Source organism: Manacus candei, unplaced genomic scaffold (assembly GCF_025592945.1).
Source record: "Manacus candei isolate 608988 ecotype Guabito, Panama unplaced genomic scaffold, ASM2559294v1 h1tg000011l, whole genome shotgun sequence".
In the NCBI taxonomy this organism is placed as follows: Eukaryota; Metazoa; Chordata; class Aves; order Passeriformes; family Pipridae; genus Manacus; species Manacus candei.
Window position 1 is genome coordinate 8829068 of NW_026138059.1, and position 21251 is coordinate 8850318.

Sequence of the window (21251 nt, forward strand, 5' to 3'; positions counted from 1 at the left end):
CATCAGCCAGTGTTTTGAGGATTCTGGGCTGAATTCCATCAGGCCCCATAGATTTGTAGGGATCCAACTGAAGCAGCAGATCTCGCAGAATTTTAAATCATTCTTACAGTCATGGTCCTCCATTTCAGGGCACTGAGACCCCCTTGGTCTGTAATCTGTAGAAGACAGAGGCAAAGAAAGCTTTAAACACTTCTACCTTGCCTCTGTCCTGTTTGTGAGGTGACCATCCTCATCCTATAACAGGCCAGTGATATTCTGTACTGCCTATTGCCATTAATATATTTGAAAAAACTCTTTCTATTGCTCCCCACATTTCTGGCCAGCTTCCACCCCAGCTGAACTTTGAGTGCATGAATTTTCTCCCTGCAGTGGCAAGCAGCATCTCTATATTCTTCCTGTGTCTCTTGAACTGGCTTTCACTGCACATACACCTTCCTTTTTTTCCTTATTTCCAAGAGAAGATCCCTGCTCAACCAAGCTGGCCTTATGCCTCACCTGCTTGACTTCTGACACTTGGGAATTGCCTGTTCCTGTGCCCTTAGGAGGTGATGTTTAAAAAATGACCAGCAGCCTGAATTCCCTGAACAGCCTGAATTCTGCTCTCCTCATGTCCAGAGTTGAGGTTTTGCTGGCACTTTTCCTCCTGTCAACAGAGATTTTAAACTTGATCACTTTGTGGTTGCTGTGGCCAAGACTGGCACCAATCTCCACTTCGCTCACAAGATCTGCTCTGTTGACAAGCAGCAGATTAAGGAGGGCATCTTTCCAAAGTAGCTCCCTTAGGACCTGTTCCATAAAGTAGTCATCCAGGTTTTTTAGGAATCTTCTGACCTGGGTTGTACCAGCTGTGTGATGCTCTGAGGTAATTTTTGGCAAGTTGAAGCCCCCCATAAGGAGAAGGTCAGTTGATTTACAAGTGTGCCTTAGTTTCTCAGAGAATAATTTATGAGCATAGTCATCCTGGCTGGAAGGTCATAGCAGACTACCACAATGACATCTGCATTATTTGTTTGTTCCTTACTTTTCACCCAGAGCTCTCAACTGTGCCTTTGCCAACTGTGAGCTCCATACATTCTAACTCTTCTACTACATACAGTGCCACACCTCTGCCTCTTCTGCCCTGTTTCTGTCTATCTCATTTCTTATTTCTCTGTGCCCTTTTCTTTCTCTTTCTATCTCTCCTCTCTTAAGGTAAATCTTAAATCCCAGAACAGTATTTTCCCAGTTGCAGTTTTTTCAGTTACGATTTTTCCAGTTATTATTCTAGAGTTGTTAAAAATAAGTTGCAACCAGACATGTCTATCTCATATTGGCCTTTTTAGCCACCAACGCACTTGCAATAAATATGGATAGAGCCCTCCCCAAATCTTCATTTGTGAAGCCAAGTCATGACCATAAAAATAAGCAAAAAAAAAAAAAATTATTATAGTTTTTATAATTGGTTATGTAGTGTCGTTTCACTTTAATCCACTCCAAGGAATCCTTTGTAAAGAACATAATTTTGAAGTATGAAGGAAACTATAAAACATGCGTGTCTCTGCAGATAATATTCTATTGCATTGGTGCATAAGAGTATATTTACACATATCACGCAGGTATCATGGAAGATGACATATGATGAAGGGCATGGGGGGAGTGAACAGAGAAATACCCACTGAAACACATGGAAAACATCACTGGGCAAATGCATTATGCTTTTTTGTGGCTCTTTTGTAGGGAAAATGCTATGTGAACTCCAGAGTACAACTACGGGGGGTATATTATAGACCTGAGTTTGCATTCAGATCTCATCCTGTTTAGAAGATCATCTGGTTTCAAACTACAAACATAAGACTGTGTTCGTATGTTTCTGTAATTTTGTTCCGTTAAAAACAGCAAAGAAACATATCTCAGATCTCATGCAAATAAGGAGCAAAAACTCAGTTTAGAAATTATCAACAGTTCCAATAGGAAAGGTACCATGAATTCACTGAGTAATTTTCAGAAGATATTGGTATGATTGGGATACACTACAGTTAGCATCTTCTCTTTCTAATAAAATGGTAAATTTATTTGTTGAAATAAAAATATTGCAGTTGATTTAGCCAAGTACAACTAAAAAGAACAAACTTGTGAAATACTTGCTGCTAAAAGAAATGTCATAGTAAATCACAGTGAGCACCTGAATTGAGTGAAACTTTATCCCTAGTATAACCAGAGATACCACAAGATCCAGAGCCTGAACTTTGTATCTCATGCCATTTTAGAAACTTCAGTGGCTAAAGAAAACTCCTATTTTTGCAAGACATCAGTCCATGAGATTGAAATTTTGTGTCTCCTGAAATTTTGGCATGTTGAAATATTTTTATTAACATATTTTTAACCGCTCTGTTTAATATTTTTATTTTTAATTTTTTTTAGTGGAAAAGAAACTGACTTATGCTTTTGTCTGCTAAAACTTTTTCTTTTCAATTTTTGTCTATACAGACTTTCAGGAAATAATTATCCCTAGATGCAGGTGAAAGATAATAAAGGAAAATTTCACTCCTTTCAGATACACATTGTGACAAACATTTGCATACATTTTCTCTTTTTCCACATTATTTGTAAACATATAAAGTTACATGATCAATAAGTCCATTTGTGTGCTATACCATGAATGAACAGTTGTACTTAATAACAAAAAATAGTATTTGGGATTGATGTTTGTGATTTGGATTAGATGGACTAGCAGATTGTGTATAGCAAAATATCAGAAAACAATAAAGGGGGTACCTTGAAAACAAACAGTAAGGCAAATGCATTGTTTATGATATACATGTCAAAGTTAAGATATGTTTTATAATACAGACCAACTGTTTAATAAGCTGTGTTCCTTAGAGATATTAATTGCAATTTACTCCCACTTGTCTAGGTTTGACAAGCTCAAATTCCCACATCTTTCAGCAAAAGTCCTGCTCAGCTATTAACATCATGGGAAATGTGTTTATAGACACTGTCAGGCCCTGTAGTTAGAAGAGTCAGCAAAACTTACCCATTCATGTTTCTCATGAACTTTTTCCCTCTCTCCCCCTCTGTCTCAAACAAAAAGTTGGGTCTGTGTTTGTAGTGTACTGTGCGTGAACTGTTTCATTGCTAGCAATTAAAAACAAAGCAAGTCAAACATTTGTGGGAATTTATGAAGTGGCTATAAATCCAGCACATGCCATCCACACTCTTTTCAAACCTCTTCATATAACCTCTGCTTTTTTGTTCTGGATAAAGAGCATTGACTCTGCAAAATATAACTGCTTGAAAGAAGGAAAATCCCTATGTCATGTAGCATGCACCCCTCCTCCCTGTCCCACTCATATCCCAACTTTATAACAGGAGATTAGGAGATGGGAGTGTAGTTCACCAAAGCAACCTAAACACTATAAAATCAGGAGACTATAGATGACACAAAGCTATCCTTGCTATTGTCAGACATAACAATAAGCTTAGGAAAGGCCCGAATAAAAGGAACTAAGACAGAGTGTAGTTGCACAGAATGGTACAGAAGAAGTGGGAATTTAAGCCATTATAAATATAGTGTCATAGTACTTACACTATTGTACCATTGAAATAAAATAGAATCAATGCAACTGACAGCAGTGTTTGGCCCAGTCTGACTTAATCAGAACAGAAGTCAAAAGAGTGAAGTTTGCAGCTTGCTGTGCTAGTGAATATCTTGGAGAAAATGTAAAACCCTATTCATGCTTCAAGACTCTCCTTTGGCACTGTAGGGAGAACTCTAAACCTGACTACTGTCTCACCAGTTGAGGACTTCCCACTTACAGAGAGTTATAACCTGCATACTTGGAGGATGACTTGGACTTGTCTGGGAGGAGAGCGAGGCAGTGAGCCCACCCTGTGCTGTACTGTAGCAGCCATCAGCTGGTACCTCCTCAGGGACATTCCGACAGCTGAGGGGACTGAAGGTTCATCCATACCTTGGAAACTAAGGAAGGGAAAAGAAACTCTGACTTACTAGCTATTGATTATGTATAACATTTGGTAAAGCATTTAGTAAACTATATTCTGTATATTTATGTTTTTTATGCACGATTCAGTAACAGAACAGTGTAATAACTACTGGAAGCAGAGAGAGAGCTAGCTAAAGGCATCAGCCCCTCCAGTTTGAGAATTTTGGTAAAAGGTTCAGGTACTGAAGCTAAACACTTTTCATGGAGAGCACAGTTGAGGTGAGAAGGCAGCAGTAAACAGTCAGTCCTCCAAACCAGGCACCAGGGAAAGGGAAATATGAACTTCACGCCCTGACTGACAGACTTCATAACCAGCACAGCACATGAACTTGGTGACAGCCTATGGGCTGTAATAGTACCGTGTCTTTGCAGGAATTGTCATTTCCCTGAATCCCTGTCTTATTCATTGTATGTCTTTTCTGTTCTGAAAGACATAGGGCAGAAGAACTACCGATAGCAAAACTATGAAATTCTCTTTGTGAACTTTTTTCCAAAGTCTTGAAGCACTTTTTCTGTGTTGTTTTGTTGTGTCTTTTTTCCACTTTGAGTAAAGAAAAAAAATTAATCTTTCCAAACAGCCTTTCTGGCCTGTGCACATTCGTTCATCAGTTCTACAACATGGTTTTCACTCTGTTCTCATTTCCTCTTCAAGTCCCACTTCAGCTCAGAGATAATTGATAGCAGTAATAAGTTGTTCTAATCTCTGCAATAGCTGTGAGAGGGAATTGAAACTGCTTGCCAGTAGGCTTTAGCAGTGCTACTTTGGAAGATATGAAGTATCAGAATGCTAATACTGGACAGCACAGTTAGCTGATGGGATGAACCCTTTCAAGATATGCTATTTTTGATCATTCCAGTATAAAATTAACTCTGGTTTTCACAGTTATGTGCTGCCATTGCAAACACTGATGCTCAGAAATGGCAATCTGTGTTTCAGTTTTAAGGGAGACTGTACCTTACCGGATACTGACATGCCAGGCCATCTTTTTTCCTGAGGAGAAGCCTTGCTGATGTCTCCACCACCTTCCTTGTGTCAAACCTCTCTGCTCTCCCAGCTCCTCAGTCAGGTGTTCCCCTCACATATCTGTTTCCAGATTTTTACTCAGTCAATCCATATTTTTCTCCCTGAGCCTTTTATCCATCTACTTTCTTACCAGTCCAGTTCTCAGCTCCAGTCTCCCCAGCCCCAGTGTCTCTTGCTGACTCCCACCACACTCCCCTGGTTCATTCAATATTCATTGACTATTTGTCCGAAAAGAGCTCTTTGATTCTTCACCACACTACCCAACTCAGTTTCCTTTCCAGACACAGATCTGCCTTGCAAACATCTCCTCACTCACAAACTTTATCCCATACACTTACTTTTGGACTTTCCTTTCCTGTTCTTCCACTCAGACTTTATCAGAAGTCTTCATGCTTTCAGAGCTGCCTCTTCCCCCTTCCTTTGCAAGGACAAGCTCTTTCCCCTTCCTTTGCAGCTCAGACAAGCTCTAATTTTTCCATCTGCTTTTCCTGCCTTGTTTTCCCAGCACCAGCCTCTCCTCCTACCTCATTTCCTCTACTTGGATCCTCATAACTAGCCCCTACAACACTGCTACTTCAGGAACTAGAGTTACGCATGACTAAGCCCCATTTCTGCAGCTCACGCAAAGTACTGTTTAGAAAACTTCTTTGTGTGTATTTCTATTTTTGTTGCCAATGAGAGCAGTGTCTAGAAGCCTCAGTTGAAGTAGAAACAGAGGGGTGGTGCTGAGGAGTTTAGGAGATTTGGACTGGCTTCAAACTTCCATCAATGTAGCATAGGGAGGCAATTAATGGGGAAACCTGGAACAGTGCCCAGATGCAGAGTCTGCCTGTGCTATACAGCTGGCCTTACTCATTTTAACATTTTCTTTGGTTCAATTCACCACATGGCTTTACTTCACTGGGATTAGCTCTTCAGTAGTTGTAAGCTCACACAACTTTATTGAAAGTAGTGTAGAGATGCTGGTTTACAGCAAATAAGGATATAGTCCCCCCTCTTTTTTTGACTTTTAATGAAACTAAAAATTGGAAAAGAATTTCACTTGGTGTCATGTCAAAACCCCAAGTTAAACATAATTTCAGCATAAAACCTCAAAGTGGTCTGGATAAATATGAAAAGACCATGAAGTTTAGGCAATCTTTAAACAGGTTTGACTTCAGCTCTGTACATACAATTATCTGATTTAGTTCCCAGTGTCAGGTTTTACTGCAAAAAATTTGCATTAATTTAATTAATCTCCAGCTGGAAGAAGAAGCATAAAAATGTGCACAGTATATTCAGACTTAAGTATTTGCTCACCCTTATTCTGAGCCCTGCATTTTCAGCAAACAATCTGAAATGCTCAGTTTCATAGACTTCTTAAACATTAGAGAAAAGATCTTCAATGGGAAGTTAGGCTAGAGCCAAAAGAAAATTTACGGATCTTGAAAAGATGCAGTGTAACAGCTATATTTTTAGGCACTTTTCCCTGGAATTCAATACAGAATCGAGAGTTATAGTCCTCAGGGTATGGGAAGGGTTGTATAATTCAAAATGGTAGTCCCAAACCTCTGTGTGCTGAGACGAGAAGGTTAGCCAACCAGAAATTGCCAAAGATGGATCATGACAGAAATTTTTCTACTCCCTTAAGTGCAGAGTTAAGGCGTCAGGTAGGTATATTGACTAATGAAGATATGTTTTAGAGTTACATTAATTATCTCTTTATAGGTCATGTTATGAACTGAATTCCTATGATACTCAAGAATTGGTGTCAAAAATTGTAGCTGGTTCTGTGGAAACTCCAGGCATTAGTATGTTTAGGAATTTGTGCCAGACCCAAGTGCTTACATGTTCTGTCCTTATGCTTAATTGTCAGTAGAAGTATAATGTTTGAAGGTCTTGGAACTGAATTATATAGTAGAGTAAAATGCCCATCTTTTTTATAACTGTCTTATTCATTAAAACACATACCTGGGAAAAGATGAAATTAGGGTCACTTAGCTTTATTTACTGCCTCAGCTAAAGGAGGAATATAAACCTCAAATTCTTTCCTTGTCAAAGGGCAGCTCAGATGTGAGACTGAAGTAGGATGGGAAGTACTGCCATTGCTTCAGTCAAGGTAGCCAGATGTAGAAAATTGCAAGAAGCAGCCAGAAATAGGCAGTCTGACTCAATGGTTTGGTGGTTTAAAATCCTCATGGAAGGGGAAGAGTCCTGACTTCCTACAGGTGAATTTCTGCACCCCATGATATCCAACATTGCATGTATGGAACAAAAAATAAGTTATACAAGTAGTTCTTGGTGTGCAACTCTTCACACTACTTATGGCCAGAAATTTATCAGAGAAAATCCTCAGGCAGCTGACAGAAACTGTGAAGCTGAGATTTACATGTTATCATATTAATGTGAAAGTGCACTTGGCATGAGTATGTGTCAGGCAATGTGAGTAACCCCCTTTCACATGTTATTATAAAAAACCCCAAACAGACAGGGGAAGATCAATCATAAGATTCACAGATTCAGAGGCCAAGGTAAGTAGTACAGTCAATAGTCTATGATCTTCCAAACACAAAAGCAAAGGCCATAAAAATATCTGGACTAGCTGCTATTTAGACCAACTACTTTTCCCATTTACTTTTCTCCCACCTGTGAATATGATAACACATTGATTGTAGTAAAATGACGCAATGTTCAATGGCATATAATTAATTCACTTGCTTTTTCGGTAGGAAATTTCTTATTCCTTCAATAAAATATGTCCTCCCCCACTCCCAATTTACAAAATAAAATCTCTTAATCAGACTGTTCATTCAAAAAAAGAAAAAAATCTTCAGAGAAAGGGCTTTAAACAGTAATTATGCGATGATCTCAAAGAGTTTCAGTAAAACATACTATAGGCGTGTAATTATTTTCTCATCTAACTTCTTCTTGATATAGTTCAAGGGAAAAGGAAAACCAATTTGGTTGCTCAGGATTTTAGTATAAAGCATCTTATTTACAAAGAATGTCTCCATTTTTCACTTCTTAGATTAAAGAAGAACCCTCAGTTTTGACAGGAGTCTCAGTTGCCTGCAGTCAAATTATTGTTGAATTTTTTGTTGATTTTCTACATTTGTAGGTTGTTTTCTGAAGCAATGTTGTAGGTTGTTTTCTGAAGAGGCTACTCCTTACACTAGAAAATTTTGTCCAAAAATGACTGATACTATCAGTCCATTTCATAGCTTGGAGTAAAATACCTGGTTTGAGCTGAGTTTAAATAGATTTCTCTCACATAATTGCAGATCCATCAGTAATGTTCCCAGACCACCAAGCTTCCTGAAGAAAGCACTCAGTGCCAAAGTCTGCTTCCATTTATGTGAATATTAAATTCTGCTATTATATGTGCCAGTGGTCAAGGAAGCAGGTTGTAAAAGGGTAATTAAGAATATCATTTCCCCAGTGTGAATTAGGTGTGTGTTTTTGAAGGCAGATTTTGGCTGCTGAACCACTGGCTTTTCAAAAGTTTGCTTCCCATGAAGTTGCACTTAGTTACTGTGTATTAGAACTGGTTTGGGCTATGTTGAAGATTGTAAAAGGAATTTTACTATCATCATGGCTAGGCTTCACGAACAAAGATTAGGGAAAGGTCTCTACCTGCATTTGTCACAAACGCACTGGTGGCTAAAAAGGCCAATACGAGACAGGCATGTCCGGTTGCAAAAGGCACAGCAGAAAGACTCCTTAGGTGGTGTATTCTGAAAGGCACGATTCTTTCTGTGTTGTCTTTTCTCCTCGAGAGTGATCCTGCATGAGTTCTCAAAAGCATCAGCAGTGTTATAGATGGTGTGTCTCCAGGCCTCCCAATTGGAGGCCAGAGTAGACCAGTTATGTTGATCAATATGGCCAAGGCTGAGGTGTTGTTTCAGGGAGTCCTTGTATCTTCTTTGGGGCTCCTCTCATGCAGCAACCAGTGGCAAGTTCACCATAAAGTAAGATCTTAGGGACGTGGTGATCTTTTATCCTTGAGACGTGCCCTGCCCATCGCAGCTGTGTTCTCAGTAACATGGTCTCAATACTTGTGACTGCTGCTTGCTCTAGAACAGATGTATTGGTCACATAATCTGACCAGTGGATGTTTAGGATTGTACAAAGGTAGCATTGATGGAAGCATTCTAGGAGATGCAGGTGGTGGCGGTAAATGACCCATGATTCAGATCCGTATAAAAGAGTAGACAGCACAATGGCTCTTTAAACACTGATCTTGGTGCTTTTCTTCAAGTGTTTATTTTGCCAAACTCTTTTATGAAGCATTCCGAAAGCACTATATGCCTTTGTTAACCTGTTGTCTATCTCTCCATCAATCTTACTATAGATATGTACTGTTTATAGATACTATACCATTTATTCTCATATTTTCACTAAAGTAAAAATCTTAAAATTTGATGCATTCTCTTACTTTAGATATGGTTTTGACTAAAGAAGAAATGTGAAGCTTCAGAAAAATCAAATATTTCAAAGAATTTTTAGCATTTTTAATGTTCTTATATTTCAAGAAATAGATGAGAGATCTAAAGCTGTCAAACTGTACATTTATATAATACTTTTCCCTTAGTAAGGATTTGTTTATATTATTAACAAGTTAATAATATTGACAAGTTAATAACCTCCCCCTACCCGGGGAGGTGCTGAAACAACCTCTCCAGGGATGTAGTAGAGTCCCCACCACTGGAGGTTCTCAAGATGGAATTGAACAGGATGTTAGATAAACGCATCGAGACTCCCTTTCCCATAAAAGATTGAACGAGGTAATATTTGAAGGACCCTTCAACAAGGAAGAAACTGGAGATACCACTTTGAAACTTATTAAATTCCACTTTGAAACTTATTAAATTGTTAACTAATCTAGATGTTTAGCAATTTTGAATCTTCAGTGATGAATGTGGGTTTTTAATCAATTACATAGAAGAAAGAGATTTGGAATTCCGCTGCCCAGTTTAACCAACCCTCTCTGCCACACCCCTAGGGTTGCTGGTCACCAAGCCCAAGAGCCCCGATGTGAGCTGTGGACCACACTCAGAAACACATCAGTCGTCTATCTGACTGAAATAAACTACACTTCTAACAAAGAGAGAAACTGATTCCTCAGTTCTTGGGTTCTTAAGACAAAATTACTCTTTAGGAAAATCTAGGTAAAGAGATCTACAAAAAGACATTTTAATCTTAAAGGTTGAAGAGAGTAGAGTCATTTAACCTTTTAACTAGACAAACATGAGCTTAAATTATACCACTCATTGCATGAAATAACATGACATTTTATTCCTTTTGGAAATAAAACTGCTTCAGTTCATGCTGAAGAGATACTATATAGCATAGTAATACTACCACCTTGTGGGGAAGAAATGTGTCCCAGCATGTACAAATATTCCTATGTACTCAATAGGCAGAGTCAAAACCAATACAGAGCTAATGTTGCTGAAATTAAAAATGAAACAAATATTCTAATAGAAGGTCATTTGCATTGAAAACAACAAGATATTGCAATGGATAGATTTATCTTCCAATTTGGGCTTAATGTGATAGTTCTGTAAACTTTGCACAGCTTGTACAGCTAATTACAAACATATAATTTATGCCCTTGATTTATTAATATGTTTAAAATTTATAAATTTTTAATGTGTTTATAAATGCATTATAAAATAATGCATTTATATACAAAAAGCTAATGAATAAATATATTTAAGTACCACTTTGCACAATGTTTCCTTCTATTCTGCTTTCTCCAACTCTCATTTTCATAGAAAACATTGAAATTAGGCTCTTCTGAGAAATTGGACATCTGGAAAAGGCTGAAATATATCTAGCCTGTAATCAATCCACTGATAAACAAGACCATTCTTTCTCCTCCTAAAGTCCCCATTTTTTTTTCTAAATAAGTTCCATACTCTATCAAACATAAGGCAGGGTCTGTACAGACAACAGTTTCATTCACTACAGGCCTAACAGTCTGTCCTGTTCACTGAATGACGCAGTATCCTGTGGAAAAAATAGTACATGCTTATGTTTTTAAAGGCTGTAGTATAAAAATGATACTTAAGATTTAGCATGAACATTGGAAACTTAACTCTAGAATTTCCTAAAACTTTTGAATAATCTTCAATGTCAGTAACAGCCAATACAAAAGTTTTCATGTTTATTTCCACAGATACAATTTTACAGAGAAAGGTGAAAATATATTCTCTTATCCATTACTATAACACCACTGAAGTACTCCAGGTCTTAAAAAGGTAAAAGGAAGCTTTCTTTATTGGAAAGTATGAAACACCTTCTAAAGTATATACTAGTGAAGGGGTTTTGTGCTGTTGAACAGGGAAATTGTTTTACTCCTAGAAGTGACATTTTTTCCCTCCATCTTGGTATCCATGTAGTAATAATGGAGTCCACGTGTAACAGAATGTTATCAGGGTGAAATACGTTCAAAACACACGCTAGCAGAAAAAAATTTAGTCTTTTAGAAAGGACAATATGACTTTATATAGGTGAAATAAATTATTTTTCTTGTCCTGCACTGGAAAAAACATTGCAGAAATCCTATGCTGTTCAAAGATACAGCGTATCTTTGTGTCATTTACACTACCCACTTGACACACTTAACTTGGATCCTTCAGTGCTTAAAAAGTAGACTTCAGGCTTTCATAAACTGATTGAGGCAAACTAACCCATCCCTAGGCTTCCTACCTGACCAGAGAGGTGTCTAGACTGTGATTTCAGAGATCCTTAGAGAGAAACCCACCTCTCCACTACTTGAAAGTCCCAGATGGGTTAATGCTCTTTTAAGAGCAGGCATATAATGTACAAGGAGATATGAGGACAAGGCTTAACCCACACAGTAGTAGTGCAGTTGCCAAGAAATTGGGGAAAGGCTCTAGGTTTACACTAGCTTGAGGATATTTGCCCTACAATTTCTGCTACTCTGTAGCCAAAACACTGGCAGAAAAGTCAGGACTAATTCTCCTTTGAACTTTTTCAGTTGAACCTGGACCATTTACAGTCCAAACTGCAAACAAAGCAAGAAAATAAGCTGAACTCCTGTGAGAAGGGGATTTTACTGAGAAAGGTTACTTGTTTTTCTGCTCCTTGTTTTAGTCATTGCCAATGACTTTTAAATGGTCAAATGTCCTCTGGTTTTGGTTCCTGTAGATACATTTTCTCAAGACAGTTTACTGCTTAGCAGATCTTTTCTTTTTTTCTTTTTCTTTTTCTTTTTTTTTTTTTTTTAACTGTGTAGACCTTCTGAGAGCCTGAATGTGATCAAAAGATTTTTTTTTTTTTGTCCCATCTAATAGGTTTCATGTCTAGCTTTCAGACATAGAGTTCTTTCAAAAAATCCTATCAGGTTCAGATCCACAGTCAAGAAGAGCAATTTGTAAAACCTAAACTCCAGAACATACTTGTAATTAGTGTCTACATTTGGCATTGCAAATTTCCCCTGGCATGCAAACATACAAAGAGGTCTTTTTAGTTCCTGTTGTGATTCAGAGCTGAGACAAAGAGCTGACTAAAACCCCGGGAAAAGCAGGGTCTATTAGGTGTGCTCTGTTTGAGCACCACTTGACACACAGTAAGCACAGAGTTCAGCAGACAGCAAAGCAACCACAGATGGTATCTATCATCTGAAAAAAGGGAGTAGGGAACTACTTTTGCCGAGTAGACTCAAAACTAGGACACTCCCTCAGGAGAGGTGCCTGGAGGTCCTTAAATAGGGTGTTTATTCTCCAGATTGTCCAGTCAATTTCTGAAAATCTCTAATGATGGAGATACCACAGTTCCTCTAGCAACTTGTGCTTAACTGCTTCCATGGGAACTTTCTATATGTAAATAAAAACTTGAATTTTCCCCTGATGAAATTTACAACTGTTGCTTCTCGACCTTTTGTAGACCACCTCTGAGAAGAGTCTAACTCTGTCTTGCCTATGAGCTCGTATTATTAAGCAATCAGATATCCCTTTATCTCTCTTCCCTTCTGGGGTGTCTTTGATAACAGGTTTTGTTAAGGTATCTCATTTCAGGAATATAAAAGTTAAGTACCTAGTCTCAAATCCCTTTTCAAACTTTTGATTATCACTTTCAACCAATTCATTCAATCTATTAAAAGATCCAAACAGACGAAATCATTACTTGCAGTTGGGGAATGATTAAAAAAAACCCAAACCCAGACATCCAAAAGCCAAGAAGCCCAATTGCTTGAACAGACTGGTTCTACTGGGAGGAAGATGATTAGCAGCCAGATTAGAACACAACCAGGCATTTGCCTGGGGACTTTTCAGTCATAAAAAGGGTCAGCTTGAAAAGAAGTTTAAAAGACTCCTTTAATTTTTTTTACCCCGGAGACAGAGGTATAAGAAAAGCTTATGAAGCAAAGACTGCTGTGGCACTGCCAGAAGCTGCCCTGTAGCATCGCAACCTTCCCACAGCCCCACAACAAGCTGTCTGTCCCACCTGAGAAGAGGGACACACATGGGGATTCACACCTTGGTGTGCCAGTGGGACTCTGAGGAGCACTTTGCACCAGTCACAGCCCCAGCAGGCTTGGGGAGCTGCAGGGGCACATGTAGAGCTGGAGCAACCACATCTCTGGTGGGAGATGAAAATTTATAGCTTGCAAATGAGAGAACCCTCATTCTCAGGATACAAGGTGCACAGGTAACTTCACAAGGCCACAAAGAGGGCACAAGTGAGCACATCACTCTTTGTGTGTGTGTGTGTGTGTGTGTGTGTGTGTTGGGGTAGGATTAGAACTTTAAGAATTTTTTATGGAATAGTGTTCAGAAATTCATAGGTATCTGTAAAGTAAGATATGGAGGTATCCTCAGAAATGCCAAGGCAATGCAAGGAATTCAAAAGTTTATTTAGAAGGCCAGAAACTTACAAAAACCTGACAGTGCTGTTTAGGCAAGGGGCCCCAGTGAGAAAAAGCCAAATTCCCACCCTTTCCAGGGCCTCTTTATCCTCTGTTTCTCCCCCACCTTCCCAAGGCCTCTGTACATGTCTGTTTGGGGTTATCTCTCTCTGGCATAGGACAGAGAGAGATAACACAGCTCTCTCTGCAACTCCCTCTAGACTGCAGAAGGGGAAAAAAAATCTAACCCTCTTGAGAAGGCACTTTGCAGGCTTCCTAAGCAAAAATGAGTTTCTAGCTTTCCTGTTACAAATTATACTGAAAGGACACTACTCCTACAGTGTCTATTTACACTTTGTATGTATCTAGTCTTAAGTTTTATCTGTTGTATTGCTGATAATGATCCCAAAGTACTGATTGGCAGTAATTTCTGTACCATCAAGAAAACAGAAACTGCTTTGATTGTGATTTGATTCAATACATGGTAATGGAGCAGTTCTCCTTGCAGTGCTTTATGAATACATGCCTTTCACCTTCTGTGGCCAGAGATGCAGTGAGTGTCCCAGATGTGGTTTCAGGATCAAGCTTCCCAGCAGAGAGGTGCTGCTCTGGACAACAGTTTCCCCATGAGGAGAACATATCACTAGACCTGCACATGCCATTGCAGAATTTCAATTTGAGTGAATCAGCATTTTCTAATGAAAAAGTTCAGCCAAAGGACTCCTAATTTGCTTGATGTTTTGTTTAGTTCAACCAGGCATCAACTGTAATATCACTGCTTTTAAAAAGTAACTCAATATGTTTTTTAGCAAACCATCATTATATAAAATATTTTAGGCTGAGGGCCTTTTCTATGCTGGTGGAATAAACCAGGCAGTGACTTAGATCTACATAGCACCAATAATAAGCTGGTTGCATTGAAGTATTTTTCGAAGACAATGCTTTTATTTATGGTCTGTGTGGCATCATTGAAGGCTCCCTAGGGATTTGTTCTCATTGTAGACCTCATACTAATATCACAAGCTTTAATATCACAACTAGTCTCTGCAGTTGTGGTGTCAATGCTCTTTCCATGGTGCCCACAGATCCATTCCATCTCTTCTGCTTAAGTTTCTTATCAGCAGTACCCCTACTTTTCCTTTGAAACCTCTTTTCTCCGTCAGATCAATCTGTCTGTTTTGTCAACAGTGAAAAAGCCACTAAGAAAAATAAAACTTTAGGATACATGCACAGAGAATCCACAGGATCACACAAATATCTGAGAGAAAACAAACTGAATATGCCTTTCTCCCCTGAGAAAAGAATCAAAGGATTTATTCACTACTGATTTTAAATTCTCGCAATTTATTATTTAGCTTCTGAAACAACACTACTGAAAAAGTCAAAAGTTGTGTTTTGCATTATTTTTGTCTCTAAGTGCATGGTTATGAAATAACTTAAGCAGTTCCTTTGTACAACCCCTGAACATACATGCATGCACTTAACACAATGCCCCAAACCCAGGACTTACTTGGTTAGGGAAGCCTGAATCCTTTTTTTTTGGAAAAAGGTCTTCATATATTTATTTTTGCATGCTGATCAATGAAATGAACTTTTGGGGATAAAAGTCATTACTCATCTTTGAACTAAAGTATCAAATCATTAGGAAAAAAAATAAGGCAAAGGAGAATCAGGTGGGATGTTGCTAGGATTTCTTACCCCACATCATCCCCTTGTTTTGAGATGGGAACTATGCTGCCCATATATTTTTCATCACTAAAGTCACTGGCAGCGTTGAGAAAAGCTGATACTCTCCTTCTCAACAATGGATATTTGTTTTTCTTGTTGACACTTTTGGCTTAAATCTTAGAATAAAAATATTTTTGTGTATGTCTTAATGTTTATGTCATTTCCAAAGGCCTGTTGAATCACAAGCTGGCTATCTGTGTCCAAAACTGTCATGCTGGTCTAATCTGTGATATGGTTGCTAGTGAACACAGTCTGCTGGCAAAGGCTGGGAGAGGGTGAGGAATTCAATAGCTTCCTCAACTAAATATAATACTTCACAGCTGTGAGAAGCATTATGAATGGTGCTATAACGGATAAGGTGGAAGAAGATGGAATCAACAAAATGTGTTCATGGACTCTGTGCATCTGCTAAACCAAAGCAAGAATATAGCTTCACCATATGTTGGGAGATCGTGTTCAAAGTCTGGAAACAATTGCCTTTTGGAATTTCCAGGGCAAGTTAAAGGAGTGCATGTATTTATGGCTGGTAATTTTTAGTCATTACAACGATGAACAGAGATGAAAATAAGTGGCAAGCACTTTCATGATATAGTAAATTCAGTTTATTTTGCTGCAAATTACAAGTCATTATTTCAAACCCCTGGAAGTCAGGGTCTAGACTCCAACTCATCACGTATCAAAAGGAACAGGGCTAATTTTGTGTACAAGTGGGTTAGTATGTGTAGCATGAAGATTACAAGCCTATGAGCCGATCCAAAAATTGGCATGCAAGTAGATTTTGAATGGCATGAAAGCATCTGGGACAGGACCAGGTTCCAGAGGTATTGAAAGAGAACCAATGACTGTGACTTTCAACAACCAGTTTCCTCTCAGTTCCACATTCAACACAAGCCACATGTCTCATGTGTCTCTGGGGGTATTATGAGCCCAGACTTCTTATAGCTAGTGGAACAGAAGGAAAGGTGTATTAGAATTAAACTTTGTGTTTTGTTAAAAATTATGACATGATTTTAAAGCTAAAAACTCCCAATATGCAGTCTGTTCCTAATGAAAAAAGTATTCTGTTCTGGAAAACTTAGTAACTTAGAGAAGTCTTGAAGAGAAGTAATTCAACAGAAACCTTCAATATGCTACTATTTCAAAAATAGCTGATGCGATGGGTAAAAACTTAATAAAAGAAAAATGAGTAGCAGAAGTGAAATTACTATCTATACCAGGCACATCCAGTATTTAAAAAAAAAAAAAGTTTGAAGAAGTTTGACAGGTGCAAAATGAGTCACAAAAAAATCAATTAAGGACTAAGGAAAATACTTCGTGAGATTAAAAAAATCCAGTTTATTTAGTTAAAAAAAAAAGTCCTAAGCACAATTTGTTTAACAGAACCTTATTATCTCCATGTGGAGAAAACATGCAACAGAGAAAGGTAACAAAAAGTAGCAAGTGAAACCTGAAGCCAGAGAATTTATAGTCAAAACAAGACACAGCACCATTAAAAGCTGGAGCTGACTATACAAAAAGTGATGAAGCTTTCGCTCTCACTATCATAGTTCCCAAGCCAGGGGGACACAATCTTGTTATATATATATATATATATATAACAATGTAATTATAACTAAAGTGGTATGTCATCCCCATTTACAGACAGAGGAAGAACCAGAGGCACTGTAAGTAAGAACACGGTACAACACTTGAGTGTAGAAAGGTGTATCAGGGGTTAATTATGCTGATACTTTTGGTCTGTGTTTGGCCCAGCCACCTGTAAGAGTTTATATTTTCCCTGCCAAGTTCACTGATAAAACAGGAACTTTGTCCTTAGAGAGAGAGCTTCTTGTATAAACTGTATTAATTGCTGTGCTGTGGTTGGTTCGTCATCTGCCAAGGACATTTGAAGGAGAAACTGAAGAGAAGAGGATGAAGTAACGCCTCCAGACTCAATTAGGGAAGACCCCTGAAGCATACCGCGCACGTGGAAGGGAAATTCCAAAGTACTCACGCATGCGCTGAAGGGATGCACTTGCATAACCAAGGAGGTGGGACTGAGAACCTCTGGTGGGGCAGTGCTGACCACCCCTGCCTAGGCAGATGTAATCAGTTAATTGTATAAAAGCAGATAGTTCTTTTCTTGGAGGGTAGCAAGCTTCACATCAAGGACAACGTTGCCTTTTGGCAGGGACGCCTGCCAATATGTGAACTTACTGACTCTCCAAGGATGCAGCTTCTGCTATGGGTAATGATAGGCATGCTAGGTCGGTAAGATAACTTTATGGTCAATAGCTGGGTGACTGGGGAGGTTGTGCTGGGGGCTTGTTTCTCTCCTCCTTCCTCTCTTTTGGGTTTGTTCATTTTGTTGGCCACCTCTTGGTAATAAATATCAGTTTTGTTGAGCTTTCATTGGTGTTATGGTTTTCAGCTTCAGTATGCTACGAATTCTCCCTAATACAAAAGGGCAGTATAATTCTGAGATCAGGACAGACAAGGGGCTTAATGCAGTCATGTCTAGGATCTTCCCTATTTTCTTATTTGATGTTCAGTTATGAAAAGATCAGAAAACCCTGCTCAAACTTTTTTTAAGCATAATTTTTGGGGTTTGTCATAAATCATAAGATCTAATGCAAAGGTAACTGTACAAAAATAAAAAGGATGTCAGACATGGGAATTCAGACCAGACAGTCTAACACTTTTTAATTGTTTCAAACCTTATGTCTTTAAGTGACTAGGCTGTATGTAATGAAATCCTCTCACTATTTAAGAGTGATCTGGAAGAGATATAAAGATAAAATAGCACTCTTGGGAAGACCTTATGATCAAGAAAAGTCTTGAAGCTGACTCAGCACTTGTTAAAAAAATAGAAAAAGTTAAATAAATGCCACATTCAGTCATTTAAAGTTATAAATTATAGACAATTTGGGAATATTTAGCTGTCTCTGTTGCCCTGCCCAGTTTACAGGAAGCATTAGCTGGCTTCTCAATTCATGAGCCCTGTGCTAAGGTTATTGCAAAAAAGGATCCAACTGTGGAGCAACTGCTTTATCATTTCAGATGTGTGTTACATTACGCATACCTTCAGGAATTATTCTACTTATGAACCCACATTAGGCCACTGGTACAGCTTTCACATCTTCTTGTAAGCTCTGCCAATACTCTTCCGACACACAGAAGGTAAAAGTCTTAACTGTGAAGCCAACTTGCAAGGACCTGCATTTCAAGCTTAGAACCTTTCCATACATAGAGCTCCTCTCAAATTAAATAAGATTGTTATTCTAATTCCACCTGTTTCTTAGCTCAAACTCTTGTACCATCACAGGAGAAAGTATCAGGTGAATCACTTAAACTACGCTAAATTGTCAGAAGAATAATATTTTACTGCAAGTGTTCAGAATTTGGTGCAGGTGTTTTACTCTGGGACACTAGGGAGAAGCTTAGAAGGTTTTACTCTGGGATTTTCCATATCTCCTCACCCTACTTGTCCTACATTCTTTTTTTTTACCTGCAACAACTTTTAATTTGCAGAACAGAATTAAAGGTTTAATAATAGTACAGAAAAAAAAGACTATGTCATGTACTCCAGTGTCTGGTCTGATCTGTGCAAGTGTTAGCTTTTCTACCACTTAGATGGTAAGCAGTACAGAATTGCAGATTTAGAACAGGTTTCTTTTGGTCACCTAATAAAATTTTGTAGTTTGGAGCATTTTGGAGGGAAAAGCAGATTCCCTGGATCCCACAGTGCAAATTGGTATAGGTCAGTAACAGAAAAAATTTCCAACATTTAGAGAAATTGCTTGTTATACTTTAAGTATACTACAGACAAGTCCCACAGGATTTGCACAATGAGCAGAAATTCTAAATTTAAATGTATACAATGAGGTATGCAGTGATGTTGTCTAATTACAAGCATTTGAGGAGAGGAGGGATAAATATGGTCAACCAGACTGAAAGATATTTTCGTACGATAGTGTCCTCTAGAGATAAAATATTTCCAGAAACTGGAATGGCATGGAAGAAAACCGTTATTTTTTCTATTCTCCTCATCAGAAAAACGAACAAGCAAAAGTGGTCATAGGAAGCCAATCAGTTACTTTGAGTGAGAACCTGGGAGTTAACTAACATATACTTGGATGATCAGTGGACCAGGATCCTGGCACAATGGGACAAACAACTTGCCTGGTAGCAAATACCTACATGTCGTGACAAAAGAAGGAACTGGAGGGACTTGTGCTTGAAACATAACATGTGACATAACTCAGGATTTAAGTTGTAGATTGATGTTTTCTTTGTAATGTCTGATATAATCAAAATACTTCCTATGTTTTATAGAACTAGAAAGAGTTATCACAGACTACAGTAAGATAAAAAGTTTACAAGTTAGCCTATAAAATATACAAAAGTGAGGCAGACTAAGAACAAGAACAGATGAGGAAGGTTTTTATCCATTAAGCAGTAACTAAAGAGTTTTGTTACTGCAAATTGGGAATAACATGACAAATGTAAATTCAAGTCTACTGTGAGATTTATCATCTGATAAAATGGAAACTTTACCAAAAGATATCTCAGTCCTTACTGTAGATGGTGCTGTAGCATAAAACATACATTTCACTCTGGCTGCTGATTTTAAACTATTTAGCTATGAGTGACATACAAGTTACTCTGCGCATGGGATTGATCCAGAAATTGTTGTGATGGGTCATGTAAACATATTGCAATTTATGTGTAGTTTTATGTGAGCAAATGATTGCTAAAAAAAAAAAAACCAATGAAAAATCTGTTGAATTCTTTTCTGTAATCCTAATACTCTGGTGCATTTTACCATATTGTTAAAATATATTCTTCACCAAAGGGGTTATCAAGTACTGGAACAGGCTACCCAGGAAAGTGGTTGAGTCAGCACCTCTGGAGGTAATAAAAAGGTATGTAGATGTGACACTTAGGGACATGGTTTAGTAAAGGGTTTGGACTGCCTGGGTTAACTGGGTTAACAGCTGGACTCAATGATCTTAGATGTCTTTTTCCAAAATAAATGATTCTGTGAATCTATGATATGCTACGCCACATAAAAGTTTAGAAAGATGTCTGGGATATATTTACAGAGAAGGTTAAATCTCTATTTTTTCTTTGTTTTGTACTGATTTCTTCCTTCACTGGGAACCGATGTAAATTAATTTTCTCTATGCAGGGCAAATACAGAGTAATGCATATGTCATAAACAATCCTTACTCAAAAGACACCCCGTTTTGATGTAAACTGGGACTGATCACAGGGACAGGAGGGACCTCAGGAGAATGGTCAGTGCTGTCCTGTCCCTGCCTATTCCATGGTGGCACCAGCTCCTTCATCTCACAGGCACTTGAGGAGTTCATGCTTTTAGTGCATATTGTCTGTGCTACCTGTTTTGAAGTTTAAATGCTTTTCTGGTGTCTTTTCAGCTGGCAAATGGTGCACTGCAGGACAAACCTTGCAGCCTCCACCTTCCTCCTCCTCTCTTTTGACTCAAATGGTCAGGTAAGCACCATCCCGGACAAAAGCTGCCACTTGGCCAAGTGCTACTTCCTCTCCTCACCATAGCAGAAGCCATCCTATTTGTCTTTAAAGTGTGAGAGAGGCTCCCCACATCACCATGCAGTACCAGCAGTCAAAATCACTCCCACAAATGGCCTGGGGACACGAG